Source organism: Panulirus ornatus, chromosome 4 (assembly GCF_036320965.1).
Source record: "Panulirus ornatus isolate Po-2019 chromosome 4, ASM3632096v1, whole genome shotgun sequence".
NCBI classification, from domain to species: Eukaryota; Metazoa; Arthropoda; class Malacostraca; order Decapoda; family Palinuridae; genus Panulirus; species Panulirus ornatus.
Window position 1 is genome coordinate 70589875 of NC_092227.1, and position 13691 is coordinate 70603565.

General features: G+C 42.3%; 1 protein-coding gene across 3 annotated transcripts in view; it reads right to left on the minus strand.

The window, feature by feature from the left end:
* Nucleotides 1–13691, minus strand: part of LOC139767188 (uncharacterized) — a 285192-nt gene that overhangs the window by 12564 nt on the left and 258937 nt on the right. The window lies entirely within an intron of this gene.

A 13691-nucleotide genomic window follows, 5' to 3' on the forward strand; every position in this document is an offset into this window, starting at 1 on the left:
CCCCATAAGCCCCCTTCACTGTAGTTCCCATTTGCTCCCTTGTCTCACGCACTTTATTTACCTCCTTCCAAAACATCTTTTTATTCTCCCTAAAATTTAATGATACTCTCTCACCCCAACTCTCATTTGCCCTCTTTTTCACCTCTTGCACCTTTCTCTTGCCCTCCTGCCTCTTTCTTTTATACATCTCCCACTCATTTGCATTTTTTCCCTGCAAAAATTGTCCTAATGCCTCTCTCTTCTCTTTTACCAATAATCTTACTTCTTCATCCCACCACTCACTACCCTTTCTAATCAACCCACCTCCCACGCTTCTCATGCCACAAGCATCTTTTGCGCAAGCCATCACTGCTTCCCTAAATACATCCCATTCCTTCCCCACTCCCCTTATCTCCTTTGTTCTCATCTTTTTCCATTCTGTACTCAGTTTCTCCTGGTACTTCCTCACACAAGTCTCCTTCCCAAGCTCACTTACTCTCACCACCCCAAAATTTTCTCTTCTTTTCTGAAAACCCCTACAAATCTTCACCTTTGACTCCACAAGATAATGATCAGACATCCCTCCAGTTGCACCTCTCAGCACATTAACATCCAAAAGTCTCTCTTTCGCACACCTATCAATTAACACATAATCCAATAACACTCTCTGGCCATCTCTCCTACTTACATACGTATACTTATGTATATCTCACTTTTTAAACCAGGTATTCCCAATCACCAGTCCTTTTTCAGCACATAAATCTACAAGCTCTTCACCATTTCCACTTACAACACTGAACACCCCATGTATACCATTTATTCCCTCAACTGCCACATTACTCACTTTTGCATTCAAATCACCCATCACTATAACCTGGTCTTGTGCATCAAAACCACTAACACACTCATTCAGCTGCTCCCAAAACACTTGCCTCTCAAGATCTTTCTTCTCATGCCCAGGTGCATATGCACCAATAATCACCCACCTCTCTCCATCAACTTTCAGTTTTACCCATATCAATCTAGAATTTACTTTCTTACACTCTATCACATACTCCCACAACTCCTGTTTCAGGAGTAGTGCTATTCCTTCCCTTGCTCTTGTCCTCTCACTAACCCCTGACTTTACTCCCAAGACTTTCCCAAACCACTCTTCCCCTTTACCCTTGAGCTTCGTTTCACTCAGAGCCAAAACATCCAGGTTCCTTTCCTCAAACATACTACCTATCTCTCCTTTTCTCTCATCTTGGTTACATCCACACACATTTAGACACCCCAATCTGAGCCTTCGAGGAGGATGAGCACTCCCCGCATGACTCCTTCTGTTTCCCATTTTAGAAAGTTAAAATACAAGGAGGGGAGGGTTTCTAGCCCCCTGATCCTGTCCCCTTTAGTCGCCTTCTACGACACATGAGAAAATGCGCGGGAAGTATTCTTTCTCCCCTATCCACAGGGATATATATATATATATATCCCTGGGGATAGGGGAGAAAGAATACTTCCCACGTATTCCCTGCGTGTCGTAGAAGGCGACTAAAAGGGGAGGGAGCGGGGGGCTGGAAATCCTCCCCTCTCGTTTTTTTTGATTTTCCAAAAGAAGGAACAGAGAACGAGGCCAGGTGAGGATATTCCCTCAGAGGCCCAGTCCTCTGTTCTTAACGCTACCTTGCTAACGCGGGAAATGGCGAATAGTATGAAAGAAAGAAATATATATATATATATATATATATATATATATATATATATATATATATATATATATATATATATATATATATATTATCCCTGGGGATAGGGGTGAAAGAATACTTCCCACGTATTCCTCGCGTGTCGTAGAAAGCGACTAGAGGGGACGGGAGCGGGGGGCCAGAAATCCTCCCCTCCTTGTATTAACTTTCTAAAATGGGAAACAGAAGAAGGAGTCACGCGGGGAGTGCTCATCCTCCTCGAAGGCTCAGAGTGGGGTGCCTAAATGTGTGTGGATGTAACCAAGATGTGAAAAAAGGAGAGATAGGTAGTATGTTTGAGGAAAGGAACCTGGATGTTTTGGCTCTGAGTGAAACGAAGCTCAAGGGCAAAGGGGAAGAGTGGTTTGGGAATGTCTGGGGAGTAAAGTCAGGGGTTAGTGAGAGGACAAGAGCAAGGGAAGGAGTAGCAATACTCCTGAAACAGGAGTTGTGGGAGTATGTGATAGAATGTAAGAAAGTAAATTCTCGATTAATATGGGTAAAACTGAAAGTTGATGGAGAGAGGTGGGTGATTATTGGTGCATATGCACCTGGGCATGAGAAGAAAGATCAAGAGAGGCAAGTGTTTTGGGAGCAGCTGAATGAGTGTGTTAGTGGTTTTGATGCACGAGACCGGGTCATAGTGATGGGTGATTTGAATGCAAAGGTGAGTAATGTGGCAGTTGAGGGAATAATTGGTATACATGGGGTGTTCAGTGTTGTAAATGGAAATGGTGAAGAGCTTGTAGATTTATGTGCTGAAAAAGGACTGATGATTGGGAATACCTGGTTTAAAAAGCGAGATATACATAAGTATACTTATGTAAGTAGGAGAGATGGCCAGAGAGCGTTATTGGATTACGTGTTAATTGACAGGCGTGCGAAAGAGAGACTTTTGGATGTTAATGTGCTGAGAGGTGCAACTGGAGGGATGTCTGATCATTATCTTGTGGAGGCTAAGGTGAAGATTTGTATGGGTTTTCAGAAAAGAAGAGTGAATGTTGGGGTGAAGAGGGTGGTGAGAGTAAGTGAGCTTGAGAAGGAGACCTGTGTGAGGAAGCACCAGGAGAGACTGAGTACAGAATGGAAAAAGGTGAGAACAATGGAAGGGGAGTGGGGGAGGAATGGGATGTATTTAGGGAATCAGTGATGGATTGCGCAAAAGATGCTTGTGGCATGAGAAGAGTGGGAGGTGGGTTGATTAGAAAGGGTAGTGAGTGGTGGGATGAAGAAGTAAGAGTATTAGTGAAAGAGAAGAGAGAGGCATTTGGACAATTTTTGCAGGGAAAAAATGCAATTGAGTGGGAGATGTATAAAAGAAAGAGACAGGAGGTCAAGTGAAAGGTGCAAGAGGTGAAAAAAAGGGCAAATGAGAGTTGGGGTGAGAGAGTATCATTAAATTTTAGGGAGAATAAAAAGATGTTCTGGAAGGAGATAAATAAAGTGCGTAAGACAAGGGAGCAAATGGGAACTTCGGTGAAGGGCGCAAGTGGGGAGGTGATAACAAGTAGTGGTGATGTGAGAAGGAGATGGAGTGAGTATTTTGAAGGTTTGTTGAATGTGTTTGATGATAGAGTGGCAGATATAGGGTGTTTTGGTCGAGGTGGTGTGCAAAGTGAGAGGGTTAGGGAAAATGATTTGGTAAACAGAGAAGAGGTAGTGAAAGCTTTGCGGAAGATGAAAGCCGGCAAGGCAGCAGGTTTGGATGGTATTGCAGTGGAATTTATTAAAAAAGGGGGTGACTGTATTGTTGACTGGTTGGTAAGGTTATTTAATGTATGTATGACTCATGGTGAGGTGCCTGAGGATTGGCGGAATGCGTGCATAGTGCCACTGTACAAAGGCAAAGGGGATAAGAGTGAGTGCTCAAATTACAGAGGTATAAGTTTGTTGAGTATTCCTGGTAAATTATATGGGAGGGTATTGATTGAGAGGGTGAAGGCATGTACAGAGCATCAGATTGGGGAAGAGCAGTGTGGTTTCAGAAGTGGTAGAGGATGTGTGGATCAGGTGTTTGCTTTGAAGAATGTATGTGAGAAATACTTAGAAAAGCAAATGGATTTGTATGTAGCATTTATGGATCTGGAGAAGGCATATGATAGAGTTGATAGAGATGCTCTGTGGAAGGTATTAAGAATATATGGTGTGGGAGGCAAGTTGTTAGAAGCAGTGAAAAGTTTTTATCGAGGATGTAAGGCATGTGTACGTGTAGGAAGAGAGGAAAGTGATTGGTTCTCAGTGAATGTAGGTTTGCGGTAGGGGTGTGTGATGTCTCCATGGTTGTTTAATTTGTTTATGGATGGGGTTGTTAGGGAGGTAAATGCAAGAGTTTTGGAAAGAGAGGCAAGTATGAAGTCTGTTGGGATGAGAGAGCTTGGGAAGTGAGTCAGTTGTTGTTCGCTGATGATACAGCGCTGGTGGCTGATTCATGTGAGAAACTGCAGAAGCTGGTGACTGAGTTTGGAAAAGTGTGTGGAAGAAGAAAGTTAAGAGTAAATGTGAATAAGAGCAAGGTTATTAGGTACAGTAGGGTTGAGGGTCAAGTCAATTGGGAGGTGAGTTTGAATGGAGAAAAACTGGAGGAAGTGAAGTGTTTTAGATATCTGGGAGTGGATCTGGCAGCGGATGGAACCATGGAAGCGGAAGTTGATCATAGGGTGGGGGAGGGGGCGAAAATCCTGGGGGCCTTGAAGAATGTGTGGAAGTCGAGAACATTATCTCGGAAAGCAAAAATGGGTATGTTTGAAGGAATAGTGGTTCCAACAATGTTGTATGGTTGCGAGGCGTGGGCTATGGATAGAGTTGTGCGCAGGAAGATGGATGTGCTGGAAGTGAGATGTTTGAGGACAATGTGTGGTGTGAGGTGGTTTGATCGAGTGAGTAACGTAAGGGTAAGAGAGATGTGTGGAAATAAAAAGAGCGTGGTTGAGAGAGCAGAAGAGGGTGTTTTGAAGTGGTTTGGGCACATGGAGAGGATGAGTGAGGAAAGATTGACCAAGAGGATATATGTGTCGGAGGTGGAGGGAACAAGGAGAAGAGGGAGACCAAATTGGAGGTGGAAAGATGGAGTGAAAAAGATTTTGTGTGATCGGGGCCTGAGCATGCAGGAGGGTGAAAGGAGGGCAAGGGATAGAGTGAATTGGATCGATGTGGTATACCGGGGTTGACGTGCTGTCAGTGGATTGAATCAAGGCATGTGAAGCGTCTGGGGTAAACCATGGAAAGCTGTGTAGGTATGTATATTTGCGTGTGTGGACGTATGTATATACATGTGTATGGGGGGGTTGGGCCATTTCTTTTGTCTGTTTCCTTGCGCTACCTCGCAAACGCAGGAGACAGCGACAAAGTATAATATATAAAATAAATAAATAAATAAATATATATATATATATATATATATATATATATATATATATATATATATAGATATTTTTTTTGCTTTGTCGCTGTCTCCCGCGTTTGCGAGGTAGCTATATATGTATATATTTTTTTTTTTTTCATACTATTTGCCATTTCCCGCAATAGCGAGGTAGCGTTAAGAACAGAGGACTGGGCCTTTAAGGGAATATCCTCACCTGGCCCTCTTCTCTGTTCTCTCTTTTGGAAAAAAAAAAAAACGAGAGGGGAGGATTTCCAGCCCCCCGCTCCCTTCCCTTTTAGTCGCCTTCTACGACACGCAGGGAATACGTGGGAAGTATTCTTTCTCCCCTATCCCCAGGGAAACGTATATATATATATTTTTATATTATTTATTTTTATTATACTTTGTCGCTGTCTCCCGCGTTTGCGAGGTAGCGCAAGGAAACAGACGAAAGAAATGGCCCAACCCCCCCCATACACATGTATATACATACGTCCACACACGCAAATATAAATACCTACACAGCTTTCCATGGTTTACCCCAGACGCTTCACATGCCCTGCTTCAATCCACTGACAGCACGTCAACCCCGGTATACCACATCGCTCCAATTCACTCTATTCCTTGCCCTCCTTTCACCCTCCTGCATGCTCAGGCCCCGATCACACAAAATCTTTTTCACTCCATCTTTCCACCTCCAATTTGGTCTCCCTCTTCTCCTTGTTCCCTCCACCTCCGACACATATATCCTCTTGGTCAATCTTTCCTCACTCATCCTCTCCATGTGCCCAAACCACTTCAAAACACCCTCTTATGCTCTCTCAACCACGCTCTTTTTATTTCCACACATCTCTCTTACCCTTACGTTACTCACTCGATCAAACCACCTCACACCACACATTGTCCTCAAACATCTCATTTCCAGCACATCCATCCTCCTGCGCACAACTCTATCCATAGCCCATGCCTCGCAACCATACAACATTGTTGGAACCACTATTCCTTCAAACATACCCATTTTTGCTTTCCGAGATAATGTTCTCGACTTCCACACATTCTTCAAGGCCCCCAGGATTTTCGCCCCCTCCCCCACCCTATGATCCACTTCCGCTTCCATGGTTCCATCCGCTACCAGATCCACTCCCAGATATCTAAAACACTTCACTTCCTCCAGTTTTTCTCCATTCAAACTCACCTCCCAATTGACTTGACCCTCAACCCTACTGTACCTAATAACCTTGCTCTTATTCACATTTACTCTTAACTTTCTTCTTCCACACACTTTTCCAAACTCAGTCACCAGCTTCTGCAGTTTCTCACATGAATCAGCCACCAGCGCTGTATCATCAGCGAACAACAACTGACTCACTTCCCAAGCTCTCTCATCCCCAACAGACTTCATACTTGCCCCTCTTTCCAAAACTCTTGCATTTACCTCCCTAACAACCCCATCCATAAACAAATTAAACAACCATGGAGACATCACACACCCCTGCCGCAAACCTACATTCACTGAGAACCAATCACTTTCCTCTCTTCCTACACGTACACATGCCTTACATCCTCGATAAAAACTTTTCACTGCTTCTAACAACTTTCCTCCCACACCATATATTCTTAATACCTTCCACAGAGTATCTCTATCAACTCTATCATATATATATATATATATATATATATATATATATATATATATATATATATATATATATATATATATATTTTATATATATTTTATATATATTTATATATATTTTATATTTATTTATTTTGCTTTGTCGCTGTCTCCCGCGTTTGCGAGGTAGCGCAAGGAAACAGACGAAAGAAATGTCCCAACCCACCCCCATACACATGTATATACACACACGTCCACACACGCAAATATACATACCTATACATCTCAATGTACACATATATATACACACACAGACACATACATATATACCCATGCACACAATTCACACTGTCTGCCTTTATTCATTTCCATCGCCACCTCGCCACACATGGAATACCATCCCCCTCCCCCCTCATGTGTGCCAGGTAGCGCTAGGAAAACACAACAAAGGCCTCATTCGTTCACACTTAGTCTCAAGCTTTCATGCAATAATGCCCGAAACCACAGCTCCCTTTCCACATCCAGGCCCCACACAACTTTCCATGGTTTACCCCAGACGCTTCACATGCCCTGATTCAATCCACTGACAGCACATCAACCCCGGTATACCACATTGATCCAATTCACTCTATTCCTTGCCCGCCTTTCACCCTCCTGCATGTTCAGGCCCCGATCATTCAAAATCTTTTTCACTCCATCTTTCCACCTCCAATTTGGTCTCCCACTTCTCCTCGTTCCCTCCACCTCCGAGACATATATCCTCTTGGTCAATCTTTCCTCACTCATTTTCTCCATGTGCCCAAACCATTTCAAAACACCCTCTTCTGCTCTCTCAACCACGTTCTTTTTATTTCCACACATCTCTCTTACCCTTACATTACTTACTCGATCAAACCACCTAACACCACACATTGTCCTCAAACATCTCATTTCCAACACATCCACCCTCCTGCGCACAACTCTATCCATAGCCCACGCCTCGCAACCATACAACATTGTTGGAACCACTATTCCTTAAAACATACCCATTTTTGCTTTCCGAGATAATGTTCTCGACTTCCACACATTCTTCAAGGCTCCCAGGATTTTCGCCCCCTCCCCCACCCTATGATTCACTTCCGCTTCCATGGTTCCATCTGCTGCCAGATCCACTCCCAGATATCTAAAACACTTTACTTCCTCCAGTTTTTCTCCATCCAAACTTACCTCCCAATTGACTTGACCCTCAACCCTACTGTACCTAATGACCTTGCTCTTATTCACATTTACTCTTAACTTTCTTCTTTCACACACTTTACCAAACTCAGTCACCAGCTTCTGCAGATTCTCACATGAATCAGCCACCAGCGCTGTATCATCAGCGAACAACAACTGACTCACTTCCCAAGGTCTCTCATCCACAACAGACTTCATACTTGCCCCTCTTTCCAAAACTCTTGCATTCACCTCCCTAACAACCCCGTCCATAAACAAATTAAACAACCATGGAGACATCACACACCCCTGCCACAAACCTACATTCACTGAGAACCAATCACTTTCCTCTCTTCCTACACGTACACATGCCTTACATCCTCAATAAAAACTTTTCACTGCTTCTAACAACTAAATATATATATATATATATATATATATATATATATATATATATATATATATATATATATATATATATATATATACATACATATATATATATATATTGCTTTGTTGCTGTCTCCCACCTTAGCAAGCTAACGCAAGGAAACAGACGAAAGAATGGCCCTACCCACCCACACACATATGTATATACATACACATCCACACACGCAAATATACATACCTATACATCTCAATGTATACATACATATACACACACAGACATATACAAATATACACATGTACATAATTCATACTGTCTGCCTTTATTCATTCCCATCGCCACACATGAAATAACAACCCCTTCCCCCCTCATGTGCGCAAGGTAGCACTAGGAAAAGACAACAAAGGCCACATTCGATCACACTCACTCTCTAGCTGTCATGTAATAATGCACCAAAACCACAGCTCCCTTTCCACATCCAGGTCCCACAGAACTTTCCATGGTTTACCCCAGACGCTTCACATGCCCTGGTTCAATCCATTGACAGCACATCGACCCTGGTATACCACATCGTTCCATTTCACTCTATTCCTTGCACGCCTTTCACCCTCCTGCATGTTCAGGCCCCAATCACTCAAAATCTTTTTCACTCCATCTTTCCACCTCCAATTTGGTCTCCCACTTCTCGTTTCCTCCACCTCTGGCAAATATATCCTCTTGGTCAATCTTTCCTCACCCATTCTGTCTATGTGACCAAACCATTTCAAAACACCCTCTTCTGCTCTCTCAACCACACTCTTTTTATTACCACACATCTCTCTTACTCTATGAACGGAATTGGGGTTGGAGCATGAGTTGGTTGGGGTGAGAGTTTGAGTGGAGAAAGTTCAGGGGAAATAAAGTGTTTTAGATTCCTGGAAAAGGATGTGGTAGCAAATGGAACCTAGAAAGGAGAAGTGAGTCCTAGGAAGCAGAAATGAGTCATAGGGTGGGTGAGGGAGCAAGGGTTCTGAAAGCACAAAGGAATGTGTGGTGGGAGAGGTCACCATCTTGGAGGGGAAAGGTGAGAGTGTTTGAGGATACAGTATTACAAATGATGCTCCGTATGGATGTAAGGCATGGGCTATATATTACAATGTGTAGAGGAGGGTCGATGTGTTGAAATGAAATGTTTGACAATATGTGGTGTGAGTAGGTTTGTTCAGGTAAGTAATAAAAGGGTAAGAGGAAGGTGTGGTAATGCATGTGGATGAAAGAGCTGAAAAGGTGCTGAAATGGTTTGGACATTTAGAGAGAATCAGTGAGGAGAGGTTGCCAAAGAAGATATATGTAAGTGCCAGAAGTGGTGTGTGGGACAAGTAGAAGGGGGAGACAAAATTGGAGATGGAGGGATGAAGTGAAAAAAATTGCATGATTTGGGCCCGAACATACAGGAGGATGAAAAGTATGCAAGGGAAAGAATGAATTGAAATGATGTGGTATGCAGGGATGGATGTACTCTCAATGGACTGGACAAGGGCACATGAAATAGCTAAGGGAAATCATGGAAAAGTTTATAGGGCATGGTTGTGGATAGGGGGCTGTGGTTTTGGTGCATTTGCAGATATCAGCCACAGAATGGATATTAGCAAACAAGGCCTTTCTTCTTTTGTTCTTGGCACTACCTTGCTAATGCAGGACTCAGTAAACAAGTAAGAAAAAAACATTATATACAGTATAAGCAGAGGTATGATAGTTTGGCTATGGCATCAACATCTGCACACTGTAAAATATATCCTATCATGACTGTTGGGAAAGTGAACATGATATGTCTAGTGAGGACAATCAGCATCCATACCCCCATTATCTCATATCCCAACCCAGAACTAGGAATTGTGGCAGGAAATTTCAATTCATAAATTTACAGATGTAGAGGCCAATAAGGCACTGTATATACACAGGTAGAAGTTAATAACAATTGATTGTCCTCACACAAAAACCTGCCTTTAATAATGACATTTTGTACGCATCCTTCAGTTGCCCTTCATCCATAAAGTCATATTACAGTCAGCCACAGGGGAGGAGGCTCTACTTAGCAGGAGAAAATCCCTAAGGAAATCAATGGCAAAAGAAAGCTCTCCAGTTGATCTCCTCAAGGTGACTGTCCATGAAACTACACCCATTAAAGCAATAACAGAGCACAAGCCTCTCTAGTGCAGTACAGTACCTTTGCAAAGCAGTCTAATGATTTGCCAGATGTATCAAAACCAAGAATTAATTGTATTTATGAAATTATTATCACATTTCAAATGGCTTGGTTGGCTGATCATGTATCTTTCAGGGTACCAGGTCAGATGACTATCCCACATGCTCAGGGTCTGGAGTCTTGTTAAGGTCCTTCCTGCTAGTGCCAAATATGTTTATAGTAATTTCTATCACAGATGGTGTTTGCTCAAACACAGCTTGTCTTTAGGTCAATCACATATATGGTTTTATGTACCTAAGACCAAGTGTCTTTGACTTAAGATTATTTGTGATTAGTTGCTGACCATCTGTGGGTGACATATGCCAAATTGTGACTGACATAAAGATTATCTGTGATACACATAAAACCACCTCTGATGAACTTAAGACCATTTATAATTGAACCCATATCAGCTGTGATTGTATTAAGACAGACTAACTGGCCTAAGACCAGCTGTGACTGACTTCAGACCAGCTTTACTAGCATAGTTGACATGTGACTGATTCCAACAATGTGGATGACAAGTATGAAAACTAGTGATACACAATAAAGCCAACATTAATGTTACATACCATGCTTCATACACTAAATGTGTATGAAAACCCCAAAGGGTAAAATTAGATATGTGAAATATGTATCACAACCCTGAGGAAGTTAAATAGCTCAGAACTTTCTAAATCATAAAGTAGGGAGTCTTTATATGCTGGTATGGCCAAGAAACTTCAAGTAAATACATTAATATAAATATGCATACAAATATCTCAGCACAGACAAAAAATTGAGTTACAAAAGGTACAGTACCACTTAACATGCACAATCAATTGTTTGTCTACCAAACTTCAGTTTTCTAAAGCTACCAACCTGTCCTCCTTTTTCCTAAGGTTTCCAGTAACACTGCAACAATGCTTCACCCTATGAAGTTGGTTCCTTCACAAATTAATCGCTTAAACCAAGACCTGCTTTTTTCTACTGCTTTATCACAAATTGAAAGCAGTGAATGGAGTTTGAGATTTTCTATACTGTGCCTGCAAAAATGCAAGCAGTTGGTCTGCTGGAAGGGCAAGTCCTTTTTTGGCAATGAATTTGAATGCAAAGTAATAAACATGCTTTGTGTAAGGTAAGCTGCTAGAAGCAGTGAGAAGTTTTTATCAAGGGTGTAAGGCATGTGTACAGGTAGGAACAGAGGAGAGTGATTGGTCTTAGTGAAGGTTGCTCTGTGGCAGGGGTGTGTGATGTCCCCATGGTTGTTTGATTTGTTTATGGGAGGTAAATGCAAGAGTTTTGGAGAGAGGGGTGAGTATGCAGTTTGTTGAGAGGGCCTGGGAAGTGAGTCCATTGTTGTTTGTTGTTGATACAGCACTGATGGCTGATTCAAGTGAAAAACTTCAGAAAGTGGTGACTGAGTTTGGAAAAGTGTGTGAAAGGAGAAAGTTGAGAGTAAATGTGAATAAGAGCAAGGTTATTAGATTCAGCAGGGTTGAGGGACAAGTTGGTTGGGATGTGAGTCTGAATGGAGAAAAATTGGAGAAAGTGAAGTGTTTTAGGTATCTGAGAGATGACTTAGTAGTGAATGGAACCATGGAAGTGGAAGTGAATCATACAGTGGGGGAGGAGGCAAAGGTTCTGGGAGCAATGAAGAATGTGTAGAAATAGAGAACGTTATCTTAGAGAGCAAAAATGGGTATGTTTGAAGAAATAGTAGTTCCAACAATATTATACGGTTGTGAGGCATGGGCTATAGATTGGGTTGTACACAGGAGGCTGGATGTGTAGGAAATTAAATGTTTAAGGACAATATTTACTGTGAGGTGGTTTGATCAAGTAAGTAATGGAAGGGTAAGAGAGATGTGTGGTACTAAAAAGTGTGGTTGAGAGAGTATAAGAGGGCATGTTGAAATGGTTTGGACATATGGAGAGAATGAGTGAGGAAAGGTTGACAAAAAGGATATATATGTCATAGGTGGAGGGAACAAGGAGAAGCAGATCAAATTAGAGGTGGAAGGATGGAGTGAAAAAGATTTTGAGCAATTGGGGCCTGAACATGCAGGAGAATGAGAGGCATGCAAAGAATAAGAGTGAAATGGAACAATGGGGTATACTGGGGTTGACCTGCTGTCAATGGACTGAGCCAGGGCATGTGAAATGTCTGAGGTAAACCATGGAAAGGTCTATGGGCCTGGATGTGTAAAGGGAGCTGTGGTTTCAGTGCATTACAATGTGAGTATAAATGAATGTGGCCTTTTTTGTCTGTTTTCCTGGTGCTACCTCACTGATGCAGGGGGTGGCGATAGTGTTTCCTGTGGGGCAGGGTGGCACCAGGAATGGATGGTGACCATGTATGAATTTGTACATGTGTATGTATAGATATGTCTGTGTATGTGTATGTATATGTAGTATGTTTGAGGAAAGGAACCTGGATGTTTTGGCTCTGAGTGAAACGAAGCTCAAGGGTAAAGGGGAAGAGTGGTTTGGGAATGTCTTGGGGTAAAGTCAGGGGTTAGTGAGAGGACAAGAGCAAGGGAAGGAGTAGCACTACTCCTGAAACAGGAGTGGTGGGAGTATGTGATAGAGTGTAAGAAAGTAAACTCTAGATTGATATGGGTAAAACTGAAAGTGGGTGGAGAGAGATGGGTGATTATTGGTGCATATGCACCTGGGCATGAGAAGAAAGATCATGAGAGGCAAGTGTTTTGGGAGCAGCTGAGTGAGTGTGTTAGTAGTTTTGATGCACAAGACCGGGTTATAGTGATGGGTGATTTGAATGCAAAGGTGAGTAATGTGGCAGTTGAGGGAATATATTGGTGTACATGGGGTGTTCAGTGTTGTAAATGGAAATGGTGAAGAGCTTGTAGATTTATGTGCTGAAAAAGGACTGGTGATTGGGAATACCTGGTTTAAAAAGAGAGATATACATAAGTATACATATGTAAGTAGGAGAGATGGCCAGAGGGCATGATTGGATTATGTGTTAATTGATAGGCACGCGAAAGAAAGACTTTTGGATGTTAACATGCTGAGAGGTGCAACTGGAGGGATGTCTGATCATTATCTTGTGGAGGCGAAGGTGAAGATTTGTAAAGGTTTCCAGAAAAGAAGAGAGAATGTTGGGGTGAAAAGAGTGGTGACAGTAAGTGAGCTTGGGAAGGAGACTTGTGTGAGGAAGTATCAGGAGAGACTGAGTACAGAATGGAAAAAGGTGAGAA